The sequence below is a fragment of the Danio rerio genome, chromosome 3 (assembly GCF_049306965.1).
Source record: "Danio rerio strain Tuebingen ecotype United States chromosome 3, GRCz12tu, whole genome shotgun sequence".
Classification (NCBI taxonomy): Eukaryota; Metazoa; Chordata; class Actinopteri; order Cypriniformes; family Danionidae; genus Danio; species Danio rerio.
In genome coordinates, this window is record NC_133178.1 from 22,002,150 (window position 1) to 22,018,930 (window position 16,781).

The 16,781-nt window shown below is 33.7% G+C and overlaps 1 protein-coding gene across 4 annotated transcripts in view; it reads left to right on the forward strand.

Annotated features, from left to right (window-relative positions):
• The window catches only part of ppp1r9ba (protein phosphatase 1, regulatory subunit 9Ba), an 87,120-nt gene that overhangs the window by 14,315 nt on the left and 56,024 nt on the right, over nucleotides 1–16,781 (forward strand). The window lies entirely within an intron of this gene.

The following is a 16,781-nucleotide window of genomic DNA, read 5'->3' on the forward strand; positions in this document are numbered from 1 at the left end:
GCAAATAGACATACACCAATATTCAATATATCTTGCTAATACATATGGTCAATATTGATATATTGTGAACACTTCAAAAATGATATGTTATTTAAACTTTTAGATCACCTTTTAATAATTTTATCTGCTTATTACCCGCCTATTATTAATATTAGCACTTCTAAAGTATGAACTCATTTAACATCCCCTACTATTAACTTACTAACTATTCATAAGCAGCTAATTAGTAGTTCATTGAGCTAAAAGTCTTAGCTAATGTTTGTTAATGGTCTGAATTGTACATTAAAATAAATTGTGACCAAATATTCATATCATTGTATTGAGATGGTTGTTTATCATAGCGCAAAATGCTTGGAGACTTAATAGGCGACGCATTTTCGCATGTTAATATCAGTTAATTCAACTATAGTCGCTACAAAGGCAGTTATTAATTTTAAGGAATTTAATTACCTAATAACTATTGCCAGACAGAATCTGTGGACGTTTTTTGCCATTTCTGCAGAGAATTTTGTAATAAAAAATCTGTTGATTTAAGGGGAATGATTTTGGTATTATCATCACTAAAACCTTAATGTATGAAATTAAAGACTAGCTTTTTAACTTTTATTTAATGTTTACAATGCAAATTCATCTAGATCCACTTATTTGGTAAATAAAGCACGTCTCTATATAAAAGTCAACTAAAAGACAGAAAATATTACTTTACAAACTGTTTTGTAGATAAATCAAATAAACTTTCAAATAAGTCAGTAATATTAGTGTTATTAATCTAAAATCTGAATAAATATAAATTTACTCTCATTTACACAAGTAATTTGTAAGATTGTAAGATTGAATGATGGCCTAAAAATCTGGGGGATGGGATTTCTGCATGTGCAGATTCCGTGTGGGCCTACAAATAACTCATTAACAACAAAAGTCTTTAACATTTTATAAAATGGAGGTAATAGCTACTAAAATTCAGTTGCATTTTTAATTTAATGTAATGTAACGAATAATTCTAATATGGCAATTGCTCACTATTGACTGCCACACTGACATTAAAGGGCACATATTTTTCCCCTTTTTCAAGATTTAAGACGAGTCTTTTGCGTTTCCAGAGAGTGTCTGTAAAGTTTCAGCTCAAAACACGCATCAGATTATTTATTATACCCTTCAGAAAATTGGAATTTTATGCTTTGAAGACAATATAGCTGTTTTTGTGGCCTGTGCCTTTCATGCCAGTTCTCCCCGCCCACTGTTCCCACGTGCCTGTCAGGGTGTGCCTCAATCTCCGCCTCGGCTGCGCAGATAAACAGCACAGTGACAGACATGAAGGAAGCAGATCTCACGTAACGTTTGTGAGAAATGCTACAGTAAAAACTTTCCCAAGGATTATTTGATGAATTTGTTGTGGATTTAATGCAAGCCTTTCTGCAACGATGAGTCACGCACAATGTTGTTACAAAGTTCACGCACACACAGACACAAAGCAGCGCGTTTAACTTTGCACTCCAAACTAGATACACTTTAATATTCACTGCTGTATTGATATCCATTCTATTAATGTACAAAATAAACCTGATTTAACATCTACAAACTGGGATTGAAGCTTAATCTTTTACAATTGTACTGATATGCAGATTTAGCAGCTTTAGTGGTGATAAAGATGGTAAAATCGCAAACATGCACTTTTTAAAAAACGTTTTAAACTTGTAAAACTCATTCTTGATAATATTTGATGACAATTGATGATCAGAGAGAGCTGAACAGATCTTATAATCCCAGTTGTTTTGCGCACGTCCTGTCTTGTTGATGTGATTACACGTGTTACTGTGGAGACATGTTAATACATGTCAATCAATTTGGTGGGCGAGAAAACTGCCCTTCTATGTCACGTTGCAATGGGCCTCAAAGTGGTAGGGATTTGGGTTCTATTTTAACTTTAAGAATTTTAACAAAGACACCTATTGTCTTCATATAAAGCCCAATATGACTGTGGGCACACTATACCTACACACAGTTTTGTCCAAACAGCTTCAAATCATCCTTTTTTTATTTAAAACTTTTATTTACTCCGAACAAACACTAAAGCAATACACTAAGTTGTTTTTTGGTCATTACCCTAATAAAGTAATTTTTTAGGTTTTTCTTAGGTCAGTATCATTAAAATTAGGTATATAATGATTAAAACTTCAGCAAATCATTGCAACAAGGAAAAGTGATGCCAGCAAAATGCTAGTTGTAAATGTTGTAAATAATACATGAAAAGAATATAACTTTTTAAAACCTTATTTTACTGCATTTGACATTTATCATTGCAGACAAACAAAGCAATAAATTAGTTCATCATCAGAAAGCCTTGTTTACCCTATAGAATCATTCAGTGTCTCTCCATCGTTTCTCATTCCTATAATTTTCCCTCCCTCTCTTTCTCCTCACCTCTTTTTTTCTCTGAGATGAACTAAAAGCTCTTGTATCTCTTGATCCTTAGTCTTATGTTTTGCTATCAGCAGATGTCCACAGATCCTCGATCACTGCTCATTAGGAGGCTCCTTATGCCACACTTTAACTGTACAGTTTGAGTTGCTAATAATTCAATAATTGAAATATAAACAACATTTAAAAATATAAAACAAAACAAATCAATTGCATTCTAATATTACTGCCTTTTTTGTTTACCTGCCATGCAATGTATTAACCAACATCTAAGAAGTGTGAACGTCCAGATATGTTTTTAAATGATTGAAATATTAAAATAAAACTGCAGTTTGGTGTGATTTTTAGACCAAAGGAATTCAGCTGACACAATTTTGGTGAAAATCACTCAGTTAGATCATTGCTAAAATCTAAAGTCAAAATCTAAAGTCAAAAGCTAAAGTCAAATCAACTGGAATCTATAAGCAATGCTATATTTGTGATTCTAGCTTTACGTTGCACTGTAGTTGTTAGCTTTTAATCTGGTTCAGAGATCAATTTTAGTGCATGTGTATCCTAAATGTAGGTCTGGGTGATATGACCAACATTTTATTTTCTGGTATTGCTGCTCAATACTGAAAAATTTGACATTGCAATATTTTTTTTTCTCTGCAATATATATTGTGACTTAAATACAATTTCAGCAGATGACTTAAATGACTCTATTTGCCACGTCATTACTTTAGATGGATTGGGATGATTGTGTTGGAGAGTGAAATATAAATATATTTTTATGTCATTTATTATAAACATACAGTATAATAAACACAATGAAGCAAATATCACAGTGAAATAAACAGTGCTTTGTGGTTTTCTGGAGAGAGTAAAAGTTGAATAATCAAATGTAAAATAACACTTCATGGTCCTTATCATATTAATATATATATTTTTTACTTTATTAGATTTCTTTATGCATAATTAAAATGCTTTAAACTCTCTTAAAATGCATACATAGTCATGGGCCTTAAAACACACACAGTTTCACTTTATTATGGTTAAGTTCTGCAGTGTCCCCACAAAGTGTCTTTAGCCGTATCGGTTTGAGCCTGAACCAGACAGAAAATCAAGAGGACACAGCTGAACATCAAGCCTGCTCTCAAAAATAAAATCTGACAAGTGTCCTGTACATATATTCAGAATAAGCATGTGTAAGTAATTTGAAATGTTCACATATCTTTTGCGAGTTTGTTAATTGAGATGTAGAATGCAGGGAAAGCAGTCACATAGACAAACACTGCAGTGCTGAAGATTGTGGGTGTTTACAGCATTTTGACAGATAAATATGAATTTGTAGCTAAGTTGTTAGCAGTGCCAAACAGCATTTTCTGTTGTTTACATTCTTGTTTAAGTCCTCGCTACAACATATCATTAATGTTAGACACTATGCATGTAATAGATCAATTTGAACAAATAAAACCACTTTAAAGGTTGTGGATAACAATCCACAGCTTCTTCTATTATGATTGGAGCTGCTTCTTCTTTGAGGAGTTTTTAGCCGAATCTAGCACTGAACTGGAAGAGATTCTGGAAGCTCTCCTTTGTCAAATGCTAGCTATAATTTTTTAAATAATTTTCTGGAACTTAATTAAAATTAAATTGTTAGCACTTCTCTCTTTTTGTTGTGTCCTTTGGTAGTCCAAATACAGAAACAGAACAAGCTTTTGTGGAAATATCAGCTTTTGGACGTAATTTTAGCTTTCTCTGATAAAACATCACTGCAACTCCAGCCATGCCCAATCGCTGGGGTGGATGTTCACGGTGAATTTGTGTAACCTGAAGCGATTATGATCTCACTAACCCGGATGTTTTTCATTCGCTGTAGGCTTTGCTAAGCTAACTCTGGAAAAGCCAATGTCTCCCTTTGCATTGAACTTTGAGCATATTACATTTAGAGATGTTGTTGTTTATGTTCACACAGCTACATAACACATCAACTAAAGTTTAAAATGTGTATATTTACATATATATGTACATATTGTAGTGCACCACCCCTTAAAAACTATAGCCTAGTCATTTTCTGTACATGACACATTGATTTTGCATTAAAGATTAGCACTATTGATAATACATGATAATACATCATGACCATTGAGGTCCTTTACAAGGCATTTACGGTACACTATCCAGTATGCGTATTCCAATTTGGACCAACTGTATCTTTGTGCTTTCATGAGGGAAATGATCCCTCTTATCTTTCCTAAACAATCTGTCTCCCGTTATTTACATGCAAATTTGCTTGCATGCATATTCATTGTTCATTGTACCATCTGTGTTCTTGTTGATGGTGTGTTGTTTATGAAGCGGCATTATTATTAAGTGCATTTGTGAGTCCAGACAGGCGTGGGCAGGCTCTTTTATCCGCTCAAAGACAGGAAGAGAAGCCCAGAGAGGGACTAACTTTTACTTACCTGACCTCAGACCAGAATTGCACTTGATTTCAGAAGTGAGAAATCCTGGGTGTAGATGTGATCACATCCTAAAACAGTGTAGAGATTGAAAGTGTTACTGGGGGGAAATCTGAAAGGAAGTAGTTTGTGTCTCTGACTAATAATGTGACGCACTGAGAAATTACCTTATAAGATATACAAAAAAAAAAACCATTACACTTATGTTATTTCTGTTTACCAGAAGGGATAAGCACTTGTTTTGTCTGAGCTGGCATATGTGTGCTCTCAACCTCAACAGATTGTGTCTATTCCTGCTGCTATAGATAGAGCTGTGTTCTCTTCACTTTCATGTAATCCAGAAAGTCTCACAGGTGGAGATGGAGCTTTCTCTGGATTACACTGGGTCTGATTGCAGGCTGTAATAATAGTGCTGTGTGGTGTGGTTGTTTTGCTGAATGAGGCCAGTTATCTGGCAGGAAACTGCCGAAAAAAAAAGGAAATGCTGCCTTAAAGGGCCAGTGCAGATTTGTTTAATCTGTTTGGTTGCCTTCAGCATAGAGTGATGCGTTGTTGCTTTTGATTTCTGTGCATCAAACGAAAGCTAATCTAGCATGGCATCTTAGTTTAGCACTCCACCTTTGTTCTCAAGTGACAGAAATGAAGCATAGATTTCATTCTATCTACAGAACGCTGTGACAGGCTGCTTGGTTTTCGTTAGGGCTTGGCTGTTTGTCTGATGTTTGCATATGTTTGTTGGTTACACTTAAATTTTAGTTTTTCTTTTTAATTTGATGGATTTTTAGTTACATGATGCACTGATCTGTTCGCCTGACTGGAGACAGAATGGTTTACCGGCCGGTCTGTCTATAAAGTTGCTTTATAGAGTTGCTAAAGAGTTGTTTCCTGAGCTCGAGTCAGCATTTGTGCTCTAGGTTAACCAACAGCACGAAATTTCAATGTATTAATGTTGTAATATTTGAAATGTTCTTTCAGTCATTGTTATTTTTCTTTCCTTCAAGTTTAGTTCAAGTCTATGCATTTGCAGGAGACTCCCGAAACTTCCGGGAGACTTGGGATGTCTGTGATTACATTAACGTTACTAGCCATTTTGCGAGCTAGTGTAGCGCATGTCTGACTGGAGTAGTGTTTGGAGGTGGGTGGAGTGTGGTGATATGTAAACAGGTTGTTGAGATTGGCTGTTTTGTTGCAGGGTCCAGGGTTGCTGGGGCAACGGGGGCGGAGCCAGCTCGAGCAGGCTGACACAGAAGGCAGCAATATTGCTAATAAGTGCATGCTTTAATAAAGTGATATTTTGAGTTCTTAAGCGATGGTCTACTGTTTAACATGACCGCGAGGAAGGCAGCGTATAGTCTGCCACGTCATTTGGGATGCCTTGTTGAGGGTTGCTGCACTGAAAACATTATATTTTGTACTTATTCTCTTTTTTGTTTTTAAATGTTAGTCTGAGTCGAATCGCTCGGTTTGTAATGCGTACCTAACCGAAAGTCTTGTACTAAACGGTTCAATACAAATACTAGATAAGATAAGATAAGATAGATAAAATAACATCATAGATAAAAGTATCACATTTTAGGCCGTATAGCAATACAGAAAAATATATGAATACAAATGTACAAAAGCAAAAGCAGTAAAAAATAATTTTAAAAATACTAAGCCATAAAAATGCCAGCTATAGTTTTTAAAAATTTATTAATTAATTTTTATTTATTTAAATGTGAGAAGAAGATTTATATATTTTTATTATATTTATATTTAACCTAATTTTATATAACCTAATTTTTGCCCTTGAGGTTGCCAAACAAGCCTGTTAGTTTACCAGAGCTTTAACCTCAAACCCTCCAATTAAAACACTCGTATATCGCAGTCTGCTTGTATACATTGATTGGGAAAGACAGAGATGTTGTTAGGCTGGCCGAATAATATACTGATAAGCGGGAGGTGGACAGTTTTAATCCTATAGAGGGCCTTGGACTGGCTTTTGGTGAGGATATTGATTGATGTATGGCCTCATTTTGTTAAACAGTTTTCACTGCCCATCCCCACTGTCAATGGCTGACTAGAGAACTGCACACAATCAGCGTGCACAGGCCAGTAAAATAGATGCAGTAATGGAGTAAAGACTCTATGAAATGTTAATTGCCTGAAGATTAAGAACTGCTTTATGTTCAAACTATTTTCTGGTTGTTTTATTGATTTTTGCAGAGCCTTAATGAAGGTTTGTTTGTAGCTTTGGTGAGTGATCACTATTCACTAACGCTGCATTTATGGTGTGGTTCTTAAAAGGATAGTTCACACAAAAATGAAAATTACCTCATTATTTACTCTTTCCTATGTGTGTTTTAAACCTTTATGCTTGTTGAACATATAAGATGATGTTTTGAAGAATTACTGGCATCCATCAATTTCCATTGTAGGAAAAAAAAAATATTATGGAAGTCAGTTAGTGCCAGCAACCAGCATTTGTGTGTGTGTGTTTAACAGAGGAAAGAAGCTTCATAAAGGTTTTAAACCCCCATAAGGGTGAGTAAATGATGGAGACGGGTCAGTGCAGTGCAATCTACGCTGCATTCAATGCTTTTTAAAGCGCTCACCTAACCCCACCCCTAACCCTACCCGTCACAGTGATGTCACTCACTCCATTGAGTGCATCTTGTCTGACATTGCATCGCTGAGTGATGCAATCTCAGCTTCATCATAAAGGCTGCATCCAGATACTGTTGAAATGATGACGGAATTTTCATTTTTGGGTGAACTATACCTTCAATTGCCAGTTGTTGACTATAGACCATTTCAATGTGGTCATGCCACTGCCCCATGAACATATCCTGCTCGTTATCGAACTATTACAAAACCATAACAAGAGGCAATACAATCATAACTTAATGTCAAAACAGCTATCATAACATTGTTTATTGACATGAAAATTCTCAGAAGCTATAGAAATGAAAAATGTAAAACTGGAAGTACGCTGGGACCATTGTTTTTGTGTACATCCCTCAAAGTGGTCTATTTGAGATTGTTGTTACTTTTGATTACAAGTTATTCTATTAAAAGTAACCCATATCCAAATTATTATATATCCATTTCTGCATTTCTAGTACAATACACTTGGTGAAATAGACGAAATCCCCTAGAGGAGCTTAGGCTGGATGGGAATTATAAAGTAGTGTGATTTATGAAGGACATAGATGAAATGATAATCCAAGCTTAAAAGGTCAGCAAATCATTGATCTCTTAAGGCAATCCAACTCGTATTCACAGGAGAATATCCAATCTGTCCACTTACATGTTAGACACAATTGCATGTGTCCAAATCATATCAGTTTTTTTCTACTTCAGAAAAGTGAGTCCTTGATGATACAGTACCAGAATTTGTGTGCTTTTTAATCTGCTTCCACTTCCTTGAGTTGTATCCGATCTGTGTCACATTCGAGGAAAAAAAAACAGAACTGGGTCACTTGATCTATGTAGTAGAACACTTTTTAGGGTATTTCTCTGTTTTTGCAACGAAAGCTATTTTATTTAGTGTTTTATTTCAGTTTTTTTTTTGCACGTTTTTTGATTCGTTGGGGAAAAAATAGGGGCTTAACTGTAAAGCAGACGAGGTCAGCTATTTTGAGTGACACACAACATGATTTAACATCATTTCCAGAATCCGGGAGATTGCATGAAATCTGATGTGGATCACAGGATTTTTACTACAGCTCATTTTGAAGCTTGGATGGTAGTAGATTTGCTTTTAGATGGTAGATTTTGAGGTTTTGAGAGGTTTTGAGAGTTGCATTGTGGAGTATTGTGTTGATGTTTAAGCACCTCTAGGCCAAACCCAGACAGCTTATTTACAAGCTTTCCAGCGTTAAAAGACTAACAAGGTTAAACTGCTGCTTCTTATGTTTGTTTAACAAATATAACTTGATGGCCAATATTAAAGTCTGGCTGTAATTAGGGGAATAAAGGTTAGCTTAGCCAGAATCCAAATTTACACCTAACTGGATGTGACAAACACATCTTTCTCTTGGAGAGTTTATGTTTCCAGCATGTACAATTCAATACAATCAGGTATTTTTGTCAAGGATTTAGGATTACATTTATAAGGGTTTTATTAACATTTGCATTGCAAATGTTTGTGTGTGTTTGTAAGTGTGCAAGTGTGTGTGTGTGTGTGTGTGTGTACTAATTACACTGTCTTGTCCCAATAGGTGGATTTAGAGGTTTTTCCAAATAAAGCACAAGTGGATTTAGCTGGTTTTGACACAAAAGAAATTCTACATTGTTAAAAACTAAAGAATAGTCTAAAGTGACATTTTTTAAAGTTTTGTTTTACTAGCTAATAACCTTATTATAACATATAAATTGAAACTTCTGAACATTATTATAGGAGCCTGATAGAAAATGGTCATTTACAAAAAAGATGTCTGATAGATTTAGAGGGTTTTGCATTTGAACTCTTCATACATGTGTATATTTGAGGAAATTATTAGTTTTATTTATAAATCAAATATTTATATCTAATTATCTTTATATAAAATTTTACCTAAATATTTATGTAAATTCTTGAATTTTTTTATATTTTAGATATTTATATATATATATATATATATATATATATATATATATATATATATATATATATATATATATATATATATATATATATATATATATATATATATATATATATATATATATATATATACATTTATTATTACTTATGCGCAGTGAGTACACTGGCACTGTAAAAAATCCTGGTTGCCTTGCATTTTTAAGCTGAATCAAATTAACCGTATGAGTCCAGTGAACTTTTATTAGAACATGATTGTCTTAATTTACAATGAACTAAAAAACATTTGCTGTCATGACTAATTGTATATATAAATTTTTACAGTGTGCAAATGCAAACTTTTACTTTGAATGTGATTAATCTTGCTTTTTTATGCTTTTTCTTGTTTTCCTAATTTGTAAGTCGCTTTGGATAAAAGCGTCTGCTAAATGACTAGATGTAAATGTAATCATTTGACAGCACCACTTAATTTATATTAGTATTAGATTAGTACCATCTATTTTTAGGATAACATACAAGTCAGATTTTTTGCAACCTGAAACATTTCCTGACTTATTTAATGACAAAACATTTTGTATACAAGAAATGTATTCGTGAGGCACATTTGCCATGCACTATTAGTTTGTTTCACTAATATTTGTGACATTTGAGGTTGTTCCTCAGTTGTAGGCTTTAGTTACAGAAAATCTGTTTGTTGAGCTAAATGAAATGTGATTACATCAGAAAATGAATTTACATCAGATAAATAACCAATCAGATCATTTACCTACTTCAAATCTCACAAAGCTCCACAGATGATTACGTAGTCACTCTATATGTTCTCAAAGAAATATTTAAGCATGCATATTTTGTCAAATGCTTTGAAAATAATGTTTCTATAGATGCATCCAACAACTCTGAATTATTATTTTTATACTTATCCTTCATTTTTTAGATGATTGTCATTTGCAAAGCCTCACGATTGCAGTTTTTCATATTAATTTCATTTCATATACATTTTTTTACGCTCTTCTGTGCATTAAACTAAATTACAAAATTATTTACCTTATAGTTTTTTTGCTTTGGGCAGAATTAAAATACATATTGCTTGGTGTTTGTGTTGTCAATGTTTTAATTTTATTTAGGGCATTCCAGTACAATAGTTATCAGTTCAGTTTTAAATGTAACTTACACATACAACTTCTCTGTTTTTTGTTGTTTTGTAATTTTGACATATAGTGGGATGTACAGTCAGGTATGGTTTAATTTCTAGAACTTTAGTACAAAGCATTGGAAAAAAATCTAAAAGCAATGAAGAGTGGTGTTAGCTTAAAGAAAAGCTGTCATTTCCACCATTGATTTTTCTGTTTCCGGCCTGATTTATTCTTTCTGGCGTTTCATCGGTATCCTGTAGTCAGTTGTTTTTGCTTCTGTGCAGAGACAAAATGAGAAGAGACAAAGGAGAAAAGCAGGTCAGAGGTGCTTTTGTCGGGTCAGATGTCTTTTAAAAGTATCTCTTGCTCAAAGCCATTGTTCAGCTGCCCCATCACATGCTTCGAGCCTTTAAGTGATGCTTATCTTTTTTATGATGCAGCAGCTCTAAATTTGCATTCTGCATCAGCTTTGCTATCTTAAAAACAATGCATGCTAGCGAAAATAGTCTTATCCTGAGATGTACTTTAGTAAGTGAAGAAATTGCTTTAATGCATGACAAATAATGGCATATAGCTGTGTGTTGCCCAATCTGGATCAGGTTGCATAATAGTTATAATAATGGCCTGCAAAATGTCTCTTCCTCTAGCATTGCCTGTTTACTGTAAAAAAACAAAGTGTAATCTTTTAAAATTGTACTGATTTTGTGACTTTCAAGTGTAATTGTTTATTGTAGCAACAATGCTGTGTTAATTAGCTTAATTAATTTAGCAAATTAGCTCATTGCTTTTATCCAGAGACTTACAAATGGGGTATGTTACAAGCAATTTATCAAAAAGAGCAAATTTGCTGGATACAATGCCAAGTTGTAATTATGTAGATTCAGACACACAAGCCAAAGCAGAAGTGAAAAGCAAAAAAGAGATCAAGATTTTTTTTTATGATCATGGTTGTGTGAGAGACCTCCGCTCTCAAATGGATTAGGCAATTAAAGAGTTTGCAAAGGTAAAATGTAAAAAGGTAATGAACCATAAAAGACCCATGCTGACAAAAGCAAAACACACATTTTATGGGTCAAATTTAAAGATTTTTTTGTGACAATAGTCATTAGAATTTTAACTAAAGAATATAGGAATACATTTTGTAAATTTCCTACTATATATGTATCAAAACTCATAAAGTAATGTGCATTAGAAGTAGGGCTGGGCAATATTGCAATAAAAATGATCATGAAATTATGTTTCATTTCATTCAATATCGATAATTATTTATATATATATAGGTATATTTATTTATCCACTTTATTTCAATTTACCAACATTACTAAGGCAAATAGTTTTAATAGTAAAAGACAAAATATCTGATCTCCTCATAATAAAATAAACATAAGTGTTAAAGAGACTCTTAAACTTGATAAATAAAATGTTACAAAGTGTGTGCAATGGTAAAAGGTAGATCAACGTCTGTTAGGTGTCAATAATAATGATACAGTAAAACTCAAACTCTGTCAACAAAACAAATTATGATAATCAAATCTGAGCTTTCAGGTAAAGAAACTAGCCATCGTTATTCAAATACATATTGGAACATTACAAATTGTGAAGTTGGATGACTATATTACCCCTATGCTAAAAAAAATCTTTGAGATGAAGAGCTATTGGCTGGGATGCACAAGAAAAGAAACCAAAAAGCCACTCTGGTGACATCCTTTATAATCTCCTCACTGCTACTATACAGCACTCATTTTCGCATATGTTGTTATTCTCAACTGAAATGACAGGTGTGAGCGTGAGGTTTCCTTCATTATTTTCTATGGCGTTTTCGTAACAAGGCGACCATCAACAGTTTTCTCAGAGGATGACAAATGGACAAACCAGCTCTGAAGTTTATGAAGAAAAGTAAAAAACGCTGCAGTGTTTAGATGCACTGTGTTTGTCTGTAGTAATTGGTCTGCTGTTATTATTGAAATCTTTATATTCCATACAAAGTGTGAAGCAGATTGCCTAGTTCTACATGAATCATGGCACGCTTGCAGAATTTGGAAAAAGTTCATATGTTTTCAACTAGGTCTACCTGGAAAATGCTCACTTGTCACACCTCCATTGGAAACGACAAACTTACACCCTAAGATTATTGACATTTCTTCCAAAGTGCATGCTCAGAAGCCACATTTTAATAAAACTATATCTCTTCATATCAAATGTTTTCTTATTGACAAGGGTGTTCGGTCAATAAATATGGATACTGATGTTATTGCCCAGCATCTTTAAAGGTGAATTTCTCAATATTTAGATAATTTTTTTAATCCTCAGATTTCAGATTTTCAAGTAGTTATATCTCTGAGAAATATTGTTGTATCCTAAAATATTGTTGTATGGAAAGTGTATTTTTTTCAGCTATCGGAAGATGTTTTGTGAACCAGGGTCACATATTATAAATGCATTTAATGTGTTATTCTGAGTGGCAGCATGGTGGCTCAGTGGTTAGCACGGTCATCTCATAGCAAGAAGGTTGCTGGTTCAAGTGCCAGCTGGGCAAGTTGGTATTTTGGTGTGGACTTTGCACGTTCTCCCCCTGTTTGTGTGGGTTTCCTGCAGGGGCCCAGGTTTTCTCCCACAGTCCAAAGACATGCGCTATATTGACCAACCTGAAGAAAAATGAATCGATGAATGTTATTCTGAAAATATTTTCACTTCATTATACTACATTTCTTTTAATAATTGCAGTGCTATTTTTTGTTTATTTAAATTTTTTTTATTTAACGTTACTGCTATTTAAATATATTTTTTTGTAATAATAATAATAATTATTATTATTATTATTATGTATTATTAAGTGTTTAGCAAACATCACATTGGTCCCCTCTTGAACTTTTAACCCTTCGGTTTTTCAGCTCAGATTTTTAAACACTAGGTTACTCCTCTGCAATAAACATAATCGCCTAGTACTGCTTTCTAAACCATTAGTGTTTGTAGTTAAGTGCTTTAGTCTCTGAAGCTCTGGAACAAAACGTTGTGGTTTGACACATCTCTGAGCTGTAATTTCCTCATAATTATCCCAGATGTTTTCAGCGTGGAATGTGTCCCTCTCTGAGCTCTCTTTGTTACAAAGCAAAACAAGTGAATCTTTTTATAGTTGCAGGGAACGTTAACTAGATAGAAGCAGTCTACCTTTGATGTTGTTTTGACTGAGGCGAGTGAGAGTTATTTGGTTTTAGTTGTATGTCAAAGTCTTGATCTCTTGGTCTATTGACCTTATTCTAAAATGCGGAAGTGCGCCTGTTTTCGCGATTGTCTTAGAACTTCCGTTTCAGTCGCCTATGGGAGAAATGACAAGGAATAATAAACGGCAAAAAACGGTCAAACTACTTGCTCTACAAACAAATGTTTGCATGACTATACAGACCAAGTAGAATAATATAACAAGGAAATATCAGTTTGCAACATTAAACACCGAAACGAGCAGTTTTTAATGTCTAAAAATGAATGGAAGTGAATGAGACCGGAAGTCTCGTGCCAAAAAGGTTCAAATGGCAGCGCCCGCTCGTCTGCGGAGAATAAGGTCAATAATGCACCTTTAAGCCACTTCTCCAGAGTAAGAAATACTAGCCAAGGCAAGCAGATTTTTTTTTTCCTCTTCTGTGTGGGAGAGCCGAACGTCAGTCTTTGGGTAACTCACAGGGAGTCTGTTGTAGAAAGGTTGCCAGGGTCATGCTGGAATGCCCAGCACCCTTGTTTATATCTTTCACTCTTTCTTGTCGCTGCCGTTTCTCTTTAGCGGTCGTCTTCTTCGAGCGCTGGCTGTCAAGAGAGAGAGAGAAACAGGCACAAGGAACTCTCTGTTCTCCACGTCCTCATCTCGCTTGGCCTTTTCACATTTATATTCGGAAATGGTCCATCTAAAGACGTTCATAGTGCATGGAGAAAGTCTGTTAGTCTTCCCATTTGTATTAATGTTAGGTGCTGATTGGCACATTGAAGAGATCATAGGTAAAAAATTTCTTGGGATAATTACGTTTTCATAACCAGTGTGTGAACAGATTGAATAAAATTGTAAAGGTTTGCCAAAACACTCTGCTTTGTTTGAGTTGGTGTACTTTTTTTGAGGAATACTACACTTTTTCTTGGAAATGGACTACTTTCAAGAGTTAAATAGTTGAGTTCTACTAATTATGAATCACTTCAGCCAATCTCTGGGTCTGGAAGGAGCACTTTTAGCTTAGCTTAGCATAAATAGTTGAATCGGATTAGACTGCTACTACTTGCTCAAATAGTTTGGATAGTTTTCCTATAAAGATTGACTATTCTGTAGTTTATTAAGACCGACAGAAAATCAAAAGTTGCCATTTTCTAGACCAATAAGTCTGCAAATTGTACTCTCATTTCAGCATAATAAACAAGAATCTTTGTTGCTGGGTGGCACGGTGGCTCAATGGTAAGCACTGTTAACTCACAGCAAGAAGACCTCTGGTTCAGTTTTACCATAGTGTATGAATGCGAGTGTATTGCGGGTGTCTCCCAGTACTTAATTGTGGCTGGAAGGACATCTGTGTTAAACATCCTGGAATAGTTGGCGGTTCATTCCACTGTGGTGACCCCTGATAAATAAGCAACTAAGCAGGAAATGAACTTTGCTGCTGTTTCGTGGCTGCAGCAGGCACAAGGAAATTACACAACAAGGACATTTTACCTTTCTAGGAGTTATTTTTTGGGTACTTTGTGATATCATTGCACGTGCTGCAGTCTGGAACTATTGAACAAACCCTCACCTTTTTATAAATGTCCGATAGCTTTTTAGCTACTCTTTAGTCGCTTTCATTTGGACGTTTGTATGAACACTGTTACTACTAAATTGGCAATTTCAAATTAATTTTTTAATGATTGGCAACAAATGCTAATATGTCTTTAAGTGGAGTTCACTAAATGGCAATGTCGCTAAAAAGAAGTGTTCTGTAACAAATTCTGCATGAAGAGATTTTAAAATCTGCAGCTTTACTCACAGAAGTTGTTGAGCTAAAAAAACAGTAGGTACAAATAAGGCCAGGCTAACCTGTCAAACTTTGCCCTCCTCCATTTAAAGGGTCATAAAATTGCTTGGTGTACTAGGAAAAACACACTGGAACTCAAAACTTCCTCCCCAGTAAGATAATCATTTAATGAAAGCACCAGGCTGAAAAAAGAACTTGCTTTGAACTTTAGTAAACACAGCAATTCTATTTTTTGTTAAACTAAATGCATATATAAAGGATCTTGTGAGACAATATTTTTTTATAGTTTATATTTACATTAAGCAAAGCTTTTATGGAGCTTTTAAGTATATTACAATTAAGGAATAATAATGGTTTCACATTTATCATGATTAATAAGCATTCACTAATTTCAAAACACTACTAGTTTAGAAAAATCACATAAAAACTATAATACTATAAAAAAACTATAAAAAAATAATAATAATTTATTGTTATTTATTGCTGCTCAGTAACCAAATAGTACAGCACAAAATAAATAAAAAACAAACAATAGTCCATCTCTACGAAAAAGTAATAGAAAAAAGTTTTTGATTTGTAAACAAGTAATAGTTTTACAAAACAATGATTAAATAAATGAATTTAAAAAAAGAATACATTTAAAATTTTTGCTGAATTTAAAATGTTCATTGCCAGTTCGTTCTATAAAGATGATACTGAACATTACATTTACATAAATGTTTAAAAAATATGGGAAAAAAGTGGATTAGAGTATTAGTATAAAAAGAGTATTAAACTTTAAGCAGATATGTTGAGCACTATTTAACTTAAATATTTAATAATTTTTTAGCCCTACGCACGCATCTTAACATTTGAAAAATATACTTTTGTCTAATGTAAATCTAAGCTACATATTAGCTAAGTATTTCCCTTTTAAAGAGAATGAATGTAGTCAAAGGTTGCTGAACCTGTCTTTTGATCAACTATGTTACAAAATTGTTAGGTATTAATTTTTGTATTCTTCTTTTTTTTTGGACCTGTGTAAAAATGTATATATATATATATATATATATATATATATATATATATATATATATATATATATATATATATATATATATATATATATATGTATATATATATATGTATATATATATATGTATATATATATATGTATATGTATATATGTATATGTATATATGTAAAGTATGAAGCGGTCTGTTCTTGTCATGTGACTCGCAGTGCGCTTGCAGCTTTC